This window comes from Delphinapterus leucas, chromosome 13 (genome assembly GCF_059928025.1).
Source record: "Delphinapterus leucas isolate spDelLeu-1000000601 "Yukka" chromosome 13, BTC_Dleu_Yukka2, whole genome shotgun sequence".
NCBI classification, from domain to species: domain Eukaryota; kingdom Metazoa; phylum Chordata; class Mammalia; order Artiodactyla; family Monodontidae; genus Delphinapterus; species Delphinapterus leucas.
Window position 1 is genome coordinate 70,669,309 of NC_143141.1, and position 13,297 is coordinate 70,682,605.

Sequence of the window (13,297 nt, forward strand, 5' to 3'; positions counted from 1 at the left end):
TGAATGATGGGAGTACATTGTTCTCACTCCTTATCTTGCCACATGGAAAGCAAATTAGAGACTTATACTCAGTACTTGAGAGCCATGAGCAGGGGAACCTGCTTATCCACACCCGCTGAGACCTGGAACATCAGGGATCTGTCCTCAAAGGGTGGAGCCACACCAGCCTGGACATCAGACCTGAGCACCACTTTTCAGTCCTGCTTCTTGCTGGCTGCTGGAGTGTCTTTTCTTTCTTCCTCAGCTCACGGGCACTCACATTCAGTGGTACCTCAGAGTAACATTGAGGGCCAATACCCTGTGGTTTACTCGTTTTTGGCTGCATATCATTGGCCCAGGAACTCAGGGAGGGTGTGCATGAACCCTTGTGCCTTGCTCTTTGGGTCCCAGACAGAAAGCACACTGCAATCATTTGGGGAGATGTCAATGTTCCCCAAGTCCCAGCTGTAAGGTTATGAATTTGATGTACCCATCCCAGTTGCTATCTACCCTGCCATATGCTTATTTCAGAGAAGTGAAGGTGACCCGTCCGCCCAGAAATGCTCTCTTGCCAACACTGCTCTGGGTGGGGCCTTGGAAACGCTCACTTGGGTGGGTGGCGGCATCTCCCTGCTCTGGTGTCTGTTTATCCTCGTCCTCTTTCTGTAGCACGTTCCAACCCCTTCTTAAACATTTCCTCTTCCCCCCAGCATAGGGCTCCCTGTGCATCTTCCCAGTGGAAAGCAGTTCGACCCTGTGCTTCCCAGATATTTGGTACCCAAGGCAGTGGCTGGTGGGCAAGCAGGTTGCTGGCCCTGAAATAGCCTGACCAGCCAATTCCGATTCCACAAGGGAGTCTCAGAGATTTCCTCCATTTAGTGACTCACACAATCGTTCTCCACTTGGAACAGCCAGTTCTGAACCATGCTGTCTCCCAGAAACTGTAATTCCAGTCTCATCCTCATCTTTACAGCGTCCCTTTTGCTTTCCAGTGGTGTTCCAGGAAACTTGTTCATGCCGGGTTCTTCTCTCTCTCCCCCTTTCAGGAGGCCAGGATACAAATGCAATTTCGGCTCACATCCAGGGATCTGATTTTAATTTAAGATGCAGCTGGCCTGCTCCTTAATTCCAAAATTCTTAACAGCAATCTCCACCCGCAAGTTGTAACACTCACAAAGCCACCCACATGGTACAGTTTTAGAGCTGTGTAACCATTAATGAAATACAGTGTATTGTTCTACTTCATTTAATTTAATGGCTGCATCATGTACCATGGATGTACCATAATTTGTTTAACTAATCCCCTATTGAAGAACATTAAGGTAATTATTATTGTTATTAAACGAGCAGCTGAACCTTGGAAACACACTCTTAAATGCTTTCCCTCTGAGGAAAATGAAGAAACTGACTGTTTCTTATCAAGCTAACCAAGCCCTTGGAGATTATTATACCCCAGCCTGAGATTCACTGGCAGCCTTTGAGGTTGTTACCGATAGGAGTGGGCCACTCAGGGTGTTGGAGCCAGAAAAGGTTGACAACCAGCACAGCCTTTGAAGACTAAATATTCAAATCAAGGACAAACCTCTGAAAGATCCACTGATGAAAAAGTAACCAAACTTCCTTGTATTTTCTTCTGATTATAATCCTCAGGACCTTCTTTTACCCAGCCACAGAATATGTCTTCTTGAATATGCTTATGGGTGATGTCTCTTCCTCTTAGATGTTCAGAAAGGCCTGCTTGCCATATAGGAGAGAAGCCAAGAGAGTCAGGGTGTCTGCACAGCCACAGCCCCCCTCAGATGACGGGAGGCTCCTCACCAGCAATGTGCCCTGTTTTGTGTCTTGTGAAAATGCTTCGTAGCCAATGGCAGCCACATTTAGGCAGACAAGAGAGAAGGCCTGTGAGAGCTCTCCATCCATGAGAAACACTACACTGGACTGTGGCAAAGAGACCTAATCAGAGCCCAGGCTTGATGGGGAGACCACAGGTAGATGGTGTAGAAGCAGGAAGTCTGTCAGCAAGGACTGATGCGCCAGACACTCCTCTAAACGCTTCACATGTTCTGACTCGTTCAATGTCGTGCTAGCCCTATGAGGTAGGCGCTACGATCGCCACTCTGCAGATGAAGATGAGACTGTGCAACTCAGATCGGGAATTGAACCCATGCGCCGGGACTCGAACCCAGCCAAAACCCAGATTGGGACTTGAACCCATGGTCTTTACACGGGCCTCTCACCGCTGTGGCCTCTCCCGTTGCGGAGCACAGGCTCCGGATGCGCAGGCTCAGCGGCCATGGCTCACGGGCCCAGCCGCTCCGCGGCCTGTGGGATCTTCCCGGACTGGGGCACGAACCCACGACCCCTGCATCGGCAGGCGGACTCCCAACCACTGTGCCACCAGGAACCCATGGTCTTTTAATTTAGATCAGACACATAGTCTCAGGACTTAATGAAGCTCAGGTTCTTGATTGCTCGTCACAGAAAGAATTCAGTGAAAGACAAAGTGATAGGTAAGAAGTGGATTTATTTAGAGAGAAACACACTCCACAGACAGACTGTGGGCCATCTCAGAAGGTGAGAGCGGCACCAGGGTATGGGGTTGTCAGTTTTTATAGGGGTGGGTAATTTCATAGGCTAATGAGTGGGAGGAGTATTCTAGCTATTTTGCAAAGGGACGGGACTTCCAGGAATTGGGCCACCGCCTAATTTTTGGCCTTTATGGTCAGCCTTGGAACTGTCATGGCACCTGTGGGTGTGTCATTTAGCTTGCTGATGTGTTACAGTGAGTGTATACTCAGGCTCAAGGTCTAGTAAAAGTCAACCGTCTGCCATCTTGGGCCTAATCAGTTTATGTCATGTCCTCGGGCTATGTCATTCTTTTAAAGGTTGTGCCCTGCCCCCTTCCCTCCTGTTTCAAAGAGAATGAAGCTCAGAAATGTTACACAACCAGCTCAACGGAAGTCCCCAGTGACACTGAGATCTGGGCCCCCGCAGCCTGACTCATGCTCCTACCATGACACTCACTGTTTTTCATTGTAGTTGAAGTAGAAGCGGCCACAGTGAGGGGCCATAAAGAGTAGATAAAACAGAGAGAGAGGTTTTTTAAAAGATATTATTTTATAAATTTATTTATTTATTTTTGGCTGCATTGGGTCTTCGTTGCTGCCCACGGGCTTTCTCTACTTGGGGCAAGCGGGGGCTACTCTTCGTTGCAGTGCACAGGATTCTCATTGTGGTGGCTTCTCTTGTTGTGGAGCACGGGCTCTAGGCATGCAGGCTTCAGTAGTTGTGGCGCACTGGCTTAGCTGCTCTGTGTCATGTGGGATCTTCGCAGACCAGGGCTCGAACCCGTGTCCCCCGCCTTGGCAGGCGGATTCTTAACCACTGCGCCACCAGGAAAGTCCGAGAGAGAATTTCTTGACTGTCAGGGGGACTAGAGTCGGGAGCTAAGGGGAAAACAAGGTGATCAGGTCACCAGGACAGCCATTGGTCCTGAAGGACAAGGAACCCTTGTTCCTGAGCTCCAAGGGTGGGTGGGGCACGCTTTGCTGTTTCTCAATCTCCTTCTCAGATCACATTAGGCCTCAAGAAACTGGAGCCAGTCTTTGTTCCCTAGGGCTTGAAAGAGCCTATCTAACTTGCTTTATTATGTTAATTGTGCAGATAACCATTATAAGCTAAATGGTCAGAGAGAAGGAAAAAAAGAAAGATTAAGGTAAATAAACCAGGAGCTCCAGTGCCCAGCTGAGCAGCAGATCAAAAGACAAAGGAACTGCCGGTCTTGGGACCTTAAAATCAGACAAAGCTCCCTCTGTAATTACAGGAGTCTGTGTATCAACACTACTGCCAATTTACTCTCCACTGTTTCACAGGTTCAATAGTTTTTCATGTCCTTTATTTATTTCATTGTCACATCCACCCTATGAGGCATGCCAGATAGGTACTACTACAGATGAAGAAGCTGAGGCCCAGGGATGGTGGGAATTGCCCAGGGTCATGCAATTTGATTGCTGCAGAGCCAGAACTGGAACCCATGGTTTCCCAGTGGGCGTGGAACCAGGTCACAACAGTTCTTGAGAAGTGAGTGCATGCATCCCTTCCCAACTCCACGTTCAGCAGCAACGCTTTGGTAGCTTGATGGAGTATTTACACCATGGAAACAGGAAGCACTAGAAATCCGGGCTCCCTGACTCTCCCTGCCACCTACCAACACACCACTGAGTTATCCCACTAATGTTTCAAGTTATTGCTGTAGAAATTGTTATGGCCCTTAAGATTTCAGTTGATGCAAAATAACTGAGGTAGGAAAGGGCTGTATTCCCAAACCCTTCAATCCCCCCTTTGTGGCAGCAGAAATCATAAGAACTAGCATTTATTTTAGGGCTTGCTGAGTGCTTTGTGCTCTGTGCTTTATGCGTTATCTAATTTATTCCTCATTACAACCCTTTTCTATAGATGAAGACATTTGAGAATTTATGTAAATTGTTCAAGGTCACACAGTTAGAAAGTGGTGAAACTGGGATTCAAATCTAGGTTTGTCTGAACTTCTTAATCATGGTGCCACTGTCTTAGTTCCTATTATTTCATAAGTAGAACAGACTTTTCTTCTCAGTTCTACAGCACCCCTCCTTCTCCCATGCTGTAAACATATAATTGAATTATAACTAAAATCAATCAAGACAACTAATTTCTAACACATAATGAATATTTTAAGGACCATCTCAAACCTCAATAAAACTCCATAACCTATCAGACCATTCTAGCAATTTACAACAATGGCCTATAGAGAATGTCAGAATTGATATTCTGCTCTCATATTATTTCAACCAACAGAGATATTTTACATGATAATTGGCTCTTAGAAACCACAATCCAATTTAATTTATTTATGAATACCTTGTATTTATATTTCATGGATATTGTTTTAATTATTAAATCACTACATCTTGGAAAGAAATGTAATTTTGTTATAGAGCAAGTGTTCTTCATGTTGACATCTGTAATGCCATTTTAAAAGTGTATGAGGATAGGGCTTCCCTGGTGGCGCAGTGGTTGAGAGTCTGCCTGCCAATGCAGGGGACACGGGTTTGTGCCCCGGTCTGGGAAGATCCCACATGCCGTGGAGCGGCTGGGCCCGTGAGCCATGGCCGTTGAGCCTGCGCGTCCAGAGCCTGTGGTCTGCAACGGGAGAGGCCACAAGAGTGAGAGGCCCACGTACCGCAAAAACAAAACAAAACAAAACAAAAAAGTGTATGAGGATAAAAAGATTGCCTAGGTTTCAAAAACAAAATTTGGCAGATTTAGCTGGAAAACATTTTGTCGGAAAATAAATACTACACATTCAGAACTATTTAGAGTTCTAAAGTAATTATCTTGATGATTAAGGGGAAAAACCCATCTGCTAATGCACTTTAACCTGTAGTGTCCAGAATTAATATCCTAATTCAGAGAGATGGGCTGACTTGAATTAGACACCAAGTCAGGAGGGCAGCACCACTGAATCAACAGAGCATGGATTTGGGGTTGGCAGCAGGGACCTGGTTTCAAATCCCAGCTCTGCCACTTTCCATCTGTACGAACTTGGGTGAGGTTCTGAACCCACTCTGAACATTGGTTTCCCTAGGATCAACAATGCCTACCAAACAACAGAGTTATGGTGAGGATAGAACTGGTTATATAATTTGCAGGGTACAGTGCAAAACAAAAATTCCTTGCTCAGAAGACATTAAGAATCTCAAGATGACAACAACAGCAGAGCAGTAAGCCAAGTGCAGAGGCCCTCCTAAGAGTGGGCCCCTGTGAACTATGTGGGTCATGTACCCATGCAGCTGGCCGAGGGTAGGATTATATTAAATGCCGCATGTAAACTGCATCCCACTTGGGAGGTGCCTGAAGAATGTCAGCTATTTGTGTTTTGGCTCAGTTCGTCACTTTATTTTTATACAGCGTGGAAAAGAAATCTAATAGTCCCTGCTTTTTTTTTTTTGAAGATAGGTGCCAGTCAAGCTTCACAGAATAGGCTGATAGATATCTAGCCCTGAAAGGGCTCAGAGCATAGCAGTTCAGGGTGCAGGGGGCACAGAACTCAGGAGAGCTGTGCCGACCCCCAGCCCACTCCACCGCCCCGCGCCACCTTTCCGTCAATTTTTGGAAGAGGAATAGAGATCGCAGGATTCTGTTCCCTAGCAGAGGTCTTGAAACCATAAAGCCAATCTCATGGGCTTTGTACTACATTGAATTAAACTCCTAACTCTAATTTCACCAAATAGGGTTACCAGGAGACCAGGAAGTAAAGCTTGATAACTGAATTCCACTGTCCAGGAGTCAGGAGAGAACAGAAAATCAATTTCCTGACTGCGCAGAAGCTCATGAAGCTATTAAGATACGTTGGGACTAGCTTGTTTCTTTGTAAGGAGGCAGACATTTCTGACAGACTGTTCACATAGAGGGGGCCCATATGGTTTTCTAAACATTTTTCTTTGGGGGTCCTCTTCATCGTGGGCTGATGGAGCCTCCGCTGATTGCCTGTGCTCTTACCTACTGCAGGTAAGAGCACCCTGACGAGACTAGGGATTGGAAAGGTGAGTGTCCCTGGGGTGGAGGCATTCATCAACCTCACGTGGATAATCTTGGGGGCTCCTTTTTGGGTCATTTTCCTAAAAACATGTGTCCAGCTTCTCCTCAAAGCCTACCACTATGATTCTCACAGCTCCCCACTTTCTTCCATAGAACAGAAGGAAGCACCCCAACGTCTCCATGGTTTCAGAACACTCTCCATTTTGCATGCTGCTGTGCATTTCTACCTGAATAACAACCTAGAATTGTATTGAGCTTCAGTTTCTATATGCCTCGTCCAGCTGGTCGACGCAGGTCTCTACTTCATTCTGTGTGCCTTGAAAGTGGAGATAAAGACAAGGGTTGTTTTATAAAGTACTTTACATTTGGTACCCAGGGAGGGTATCTGTTGCTCATTTACTTTAGGATCTTCCACAGCACTTAGCACAATGCCTTACATGTAGCAGGTGCTCAGTCATTATTTGTTGAATGAATATATTCCTATAGCACCATTTGTTTTTATCTATTTAGTTTTATCATGCCACCAAGACCATAACACCCTTGAAGCATTCATTTATAAAAATATTCACATTGAAAAAAAAAAAAAAAAGAAAAAAATATTCACATTGGGGCTTCCCTGGTGGCACAGTAGTTAAGAACCTGCCTGCCAACGCAGGGGACATGGGTTTGAGCCCTGGTCCGGGAAGATCCCACATGCCGCGGAGCAAATAAACCTGTGCACCACAACTACTGAGCCTGCGCTCTAGACCCCGCGAGCCACAACTACTGAAGCCCGCGTGCCTAGAGCCCGTGCTCTGCAACAAGAGAAGCCACCTCAATGAGAAGCCCGCGCACAAAAACGAAGAGTAGCCCCCGCTCACCGCAACTAGAGAAAGCCCGCACGCAGCAATGAAGACCCAATGCAGCCAAACATAAATAAATTGAAAAAAAATATATTCACATGAAAAGATGCTCAACATCGCTAATTATTAGAGAAATGCAAATCAAAACTACAATGAGGGACTTCCTTGGTGGCGCAGTGGTTAAGAATCCGCCTGCCAATGCAGGGGACATGGGTTCGAGCCCTGATCCAGGAAGATCCCACATGCCGTGGAGCAACTAAGCCCGTGTGCCACAACTACTGAGTCTGTGCTCTAGAGCCCACAAGCCACAACAACTGAGCCCAAGTGCCACAACTACTGAAGCCCGCATGCCTAGAACCCGTGCTCCGCAACAAGAGAAGCCACTGCAATGAGAAACCCTCGCACTGCAACGAAGAGTAGCCTTCACTCGCCGCAACTAGAGAAAGCCTGTGCACAGCAATGGAGACCCAACACAGCCAAAAATAAATAAATAAATATATATTTATTAAAAAAAAAAAACTACAATGATTTATCACCTCACACTGGTCAGAATGGACATCAACAAAAAGTCTATAAACAGGGCTTCCCTGGTGGCACAGTGGTTGAGATGCCAATGAAGGGGACGCGGGTTCGTGCCCCGGTCCAGGAGGATCCCACATGCCGTGGAGCGGCTGGGCCCGTGAGCCATGGCCGCTGAGCCTGCGCGTCCGGAGCCTGTGCTCTGTGACAGGAGAGGCTGCAGTGGTGAGAGACCCGCATACCGCAAAAAAAAGGGGAAAAAAAAAGTCTATAAACAATAAACGCTGGAGAGTGTGTGGAGAAAAGGGAACCCTTCTACACTGTTGGTGGGAATGTAAACTGGTACAGCCACTATGGAGAACAGTATGGAGGTTCCTTAAAAAAGTGAAAATAGAACTACCATATGATCCAGCAATCCCACTCCTGGGCATATACCCGGAGAAGACCATAATTCGAAAAGAGACATGCACCCCTATGCTCACTGTAGCACTATTTACAATGGCCAAGACGTGGAAGCAACCTAAATGTCCACTGACAGAAGATGTGGTACATATATACAATGGAATATTACTCAGCCATAAAAAAGGAATGAAATAGTACCATTTGCAGCAACATGGATAGGCCTAGAGATTATCATACTAAGTGAAGTCAGAGGAAGACAAATATATGATATTGCTTATATATGGAATCTAAAAAGTGTTACGAATGAACTTATTTACAAAACAGAAACAGACTCACAGACTTAGAAAACAAACTTATGGTTATCAAAGGGGAAAGGTGCGGGGGAGGGATAAATTAGGAGGTTGGGATTAACATATACACACCACTATATATAAAATAGATAACTAATAAGGGCCTACTATATAGCACAGGGAATTCTTCTCAATACTCTGCAATAATCTACAGAGGAAAATAATCTGAAAAAGAATAGATATACAATATGTATATGTGTAACTGAATCACTTTGCTCTACACTTGAAACTAACACATTGTAAATCAACTATGCTTAAATATAAAATAATTTTTTGAATTTATTGAGTGCCTGCTGTGCAACAGGAAAATTCTGAAAACGAAAGGAACGAACATGATTAACTCTATCAAATATTACAACATATGCTCTTGTACAATAACAATGTGGCATATCTAGAGAGGGAAAGCAACTCACTGGGCAAGAGCGGGTTCAGTCATCTAACCACAGATCTTCGCAGGGACTGGAGTTTCTCTCACTGCTGGGACTGAGATCTGGCGAGGGTGAGGGTCCCAGTGCAACATCCAGGATGGAGAAGATCAGCTTTGGGATGGTTTGTGACAATAACTATGGAACCACACTTCTTGTCAACTGGGGGCTTCCCCAAACAAGTTGGAACCTGGTGTCTTCTTAGTCCATTTGGGCTCCTATAACAAGAATACCACAGAGTGGGTAGCTTAAACAATAAAATTTTATTTCTCACACTTCTGGAAGCTGGAAAGTCCAAGATCAAGGAGCCGGCAGGTCTGGGGTCTGGCGAAAGCCTGCTTCTGGCTCATAGATGGCTGTCTTCTTGCTGTGTCCTCACAAGGTGGAAGGGGCAAAGGAGCTCTCTGGGATCTCTTTTATAAGGCACTAATCCCATTCGCGTGGACTCCACCCTCATGACCTATGCTCGTCCCAAAGGCCTTACCTCCTAATACCATCATATTGGGGATTAGGTTTCATATATGAATTTTGGAGGGGTACAAATATGCAACCTATAGCACCTGTCAAGTGCAAGTTTGTTCTCAGAAGCACCAGGGCTTGGTGTGATAAACACAGCCTTCAGATCAAGCAGGATGATCTCCTCCATTACTTGCTAGCTGAGCTTCCTAGGGCAAGTTGTTTCACCTCTCTGAGCTGTAGCTATTTCACCTGCAGAATGAAGGCACCTAAACCTAGTAGACACCTAATAAGGAATAGCTATCACAGTGTCTTGACAATGGGGCTGATACAAGGATAGGCTCAAAATGTGTATCTGGCTAAAGGTTAAAGTACTATCTCTACCTTTTCTAATCAGAGCTGCATAAGGCTAACTGATAGCACAATTCTGGAGCCTAAGAAATGAGTGCCTCTTATAGAACTGAATTGTCAAGGGACGAGCTGAGGCAATAATCAATCCCTCTACAGCAGTGCTTCTCAACACAATCAAACCCAATGCCTCTCTTTTATAACCATTTTAATGCTTTGTATTAGTCAAGGTTCTCCAGAGAAACAGAACCAATAGGATATATGTAGATATACAAGAGGAGATTTGTTATGGGAATTGGATCATGTGATTATGGAGGCTGAGATATGCCATCTGCAAGCTGGAGAGCCAGGGCAGCTGGTGGTATCATTCAGTCCAAGTCTAAAGGCCTGAGAACCAGGAGCTCTGATGTCTGAGGACAGAAGATGGATGTCCCAGCTCAAGGAGAGAAAGGGAATTGCCCTTCCTTCGCCTTTTTTGTTCTATTCAGGCCCGCAAGGGATTGGATGATGCCCACCCACACCGGCGAAGGATCTTCTTTACTCAGTCTCCTACTGGTCTACTGATTCAAATGCTAATCTCTTCCAGAAACACCCTCACGGACACAACCAGAAACCAGCTATCTAGGCATCCCTTAGCCCTGTCAAGTTGACACATAAAATTAACCATCACGTGCCCCTTTACAGTGTTGAAGCTCATAATTATTAACACCTATGTGCATAATTTCAAAGATTTAAAAATAACACCCTACAATAAAAAGGAGAAATAAAAGCAATGTATAATATTACTTATATGTATGTAGCTCAGTGTGTAAATGCTTAAGCACACTACATCAGAAGAAAAAAGGTGCCTTCCTGACATTTCCACAAGCCCTCTGGAGCCCACGTGGTTCTGCCTCCTACCCAGTTCTAAGGGCAGGGGGAGTAGGTATCAGGGATCAGTCAACTCCTGGTACATTAATCTTCACCCTCTCACCCCCGGCCCCTACCCTGACCCCATCACCAACAAGGAATGAGGCAAAGCATCCAGGATATGTTCTAGCCCTTTCTACCCTCCCCCACAAAGCTCTGCCTCTCCAGGGCAAGGAAGATGTAGCAGAAGAACCAGGAAGGCCTTTGATACCCCGAGTCTCAGCCTCAGAGGAGATGGGGGCCATCAGGGCTCTCTGTTCTTTCTGAAGGATGAGGAGAGCAAGGAGGGGTGCTTAGCTGTCCGACCCATCTCTCACCTCCCAGCAGGAACTAGGGTGCTGCACTCTGACCCCAGCTGTCTCCAGCTTGCGGGCCCTCTCTCAGGCTGGCTGGCTAACTAGCTGGTCCCTGGTTTCCAACTCTTCTACGGCTGGGGCAGACCCAGCTGACAGGCCTGCACTCCTTGAGGCTGGGCCTGGGTCTGCAAATATGTGATGAGGGGTCCCAAAACCTTGGGCACAAGAAGGACAGTGTCAACTGCCCTCCTGCAGCAGGACTTTCTCATAGGCTGACCATGAGGTGTGCTCACTGGCAGGGTGGGGGGCTCCGGTGCACCAGCACAGCAGAGGGAGCAAGGCCTGTCACTCGGGCTAGGCTCTCTTTGGCCCTTTCTTCTCAGGGGCGAATGAGTCACTTGGACAAGACATACAAACCCTCCCCCAGTGGTGCCTCATGGCCACAGCACCCGTGATCAGGGTCTTTGCTCAAGCCCAAGAATGGGAGCTTCTCTGGCCACTGGGGAGTTGTATTCAAGCCTGCCCAGAACTTGTTTTAAAGCTGTGAAGCGGGAGAAGCAGGGTTCTGAGCCGTTCTCTGGGCTTCCTAGCTACATGGGCAAGGGATCTACTCTGAGCCGATTCTTGGGCCTGGTTGTTCCCCAGGGACTGCCATCAGCTCTGCCCACGGGGAGCAGGGGCCTGAAGTGGCTGGCCTATTTCCTGGGAGGTCTGGCATTTCCTCTGGCCAGACCCAGGTGCGCCCACTGCTTGAGGGAAAAAAAATGCCAGATAAGAAAATGGTCCAATGGCGCTCCCTGCTGGTCATATGCTAGACTGCGTGGCTTTGCAGACAGACATGCCAACCTGTTGTTTCTCACTTGGGAGAGGAGACTGACTTTTTTAAAAGCACTATATTAGGTAACTATTGCTGCAGAAAAAATGAGTGGCTTAAAAAAACAATACTGTTTGTATGGGTCAGGAATTTGGTGTGGCTGGACAGTTCTGGCTCCAGGTCTCCCATCACGTGGCCATGAGACATCAGCCAGGCCTGCAGCCATCTCAGGGACTCACTTCAGAGGTGGTGCATTAAAATGGCTGGCAAGTTTGTGCTGGCTGTTCGCAAGGGGCCTCAGGGCCTCTCCATGGGGGCCTCTCCACAGCTGCTTGCCTGATCTCATGGCATTGGAGACTGACATCCCCTGGAGCAAGTGATTCAAGAAGGTGAAGTGGGGGCTTCCCTGGTGGCGCAGTGGTTGAGAGTCCGCCTGCCGATGCAGGGGACACGGGTTCGTGCCCCGGTCCAGGAAGATCCCACATGCCGCGGAGCGGCTGGGTCCGTGAGCCATGGCCGCTGAGCCTGCGCGTCCGGAGCCTGTGCTCCGCAACGGGAGAGGCCACAACAGTGAGAGGCCCGCGTACTGCAAAAATAAATAAATAAATAAATAAATAAATAAATAAAAAGAAGGTGAAGTGGAAGCTCAGATGGTTTTTACCACTTGGCCGTGGAAGTCACACACTGTCACTTGCACGATATTCACACAAAGTAGCTGTGATTCAGTGTGGGAGTAAACTACACGAGGATATGAATTCCAGAAGGTGAGGATCCCTGGTGCCATCTTGGAGGCTGGCTACAGCAAGCACCTACCATGTACTAGGTAGTGTGCGAATAATACATAACATCAAACAGAGCATACAATTTGCAATTATTGCATGTTTACTATGTGTCCAGGTGCTAAGTACTTTCCCTGAGTTATCTCGTTTATCTTCACAACCCTACCAGTCTGGTCCTGTTATCACCCATGGAAGAGGTTAGGAAATTGGGACTTAGGGAGGTTAGATAGTGAGGTCACACGGCTGATAAGTGGTTGAGTCAACATTCAAGACTTTTTTCTGTGTTCACTATGCTGAATGCCTTTCTAGGCATTTAGAGCTAACAACCAAGGAAGTGGGCACAGATGAGGAAACTGAAGCTCAGAGAGGTCAAATAACATAATCAAGTTTACAGAACCAGTCAACGGCAGAGCCAGGATTTGAACAGAGGTGACACCAGAGCCCATGCTCTGTCCACCCCACTGCATTGCTCCAGAACAGAGGAGAAAGATACAGAAAGACTACAAAGAACTTTGAGGTAGCCAGCCCATCCAGTGCCTTTGTATCTATCAGAAGACACACCCTCTGGGAGGCTGTAGTTCTGCAGGCACTGGGCTTAGCAA

General features: G+C 46.8%; 1 protein-coding gene across 1 annotated transcript in view; it reads right to left on the bottom strand.

The window, feature by feature from the left end:
* LBH (LBH regulator of Wnt signaling pathway) overlaps positions 1-13,297 on the bottom strand; it is a 90,088-nt gene that overhangs the window by 67,813 nt on the left and 8,978 nt on the right. Inside the window, exon 2 of the mRNA XM_022574150.3 lies at positions 9,082-12,502. The gene's annotated coding sequence lies outside the window, so the exon portion shown is untranslated. The remainder of the gene's footprint in view (positions 1-9,081; positions 12,503-13,297) is intronic.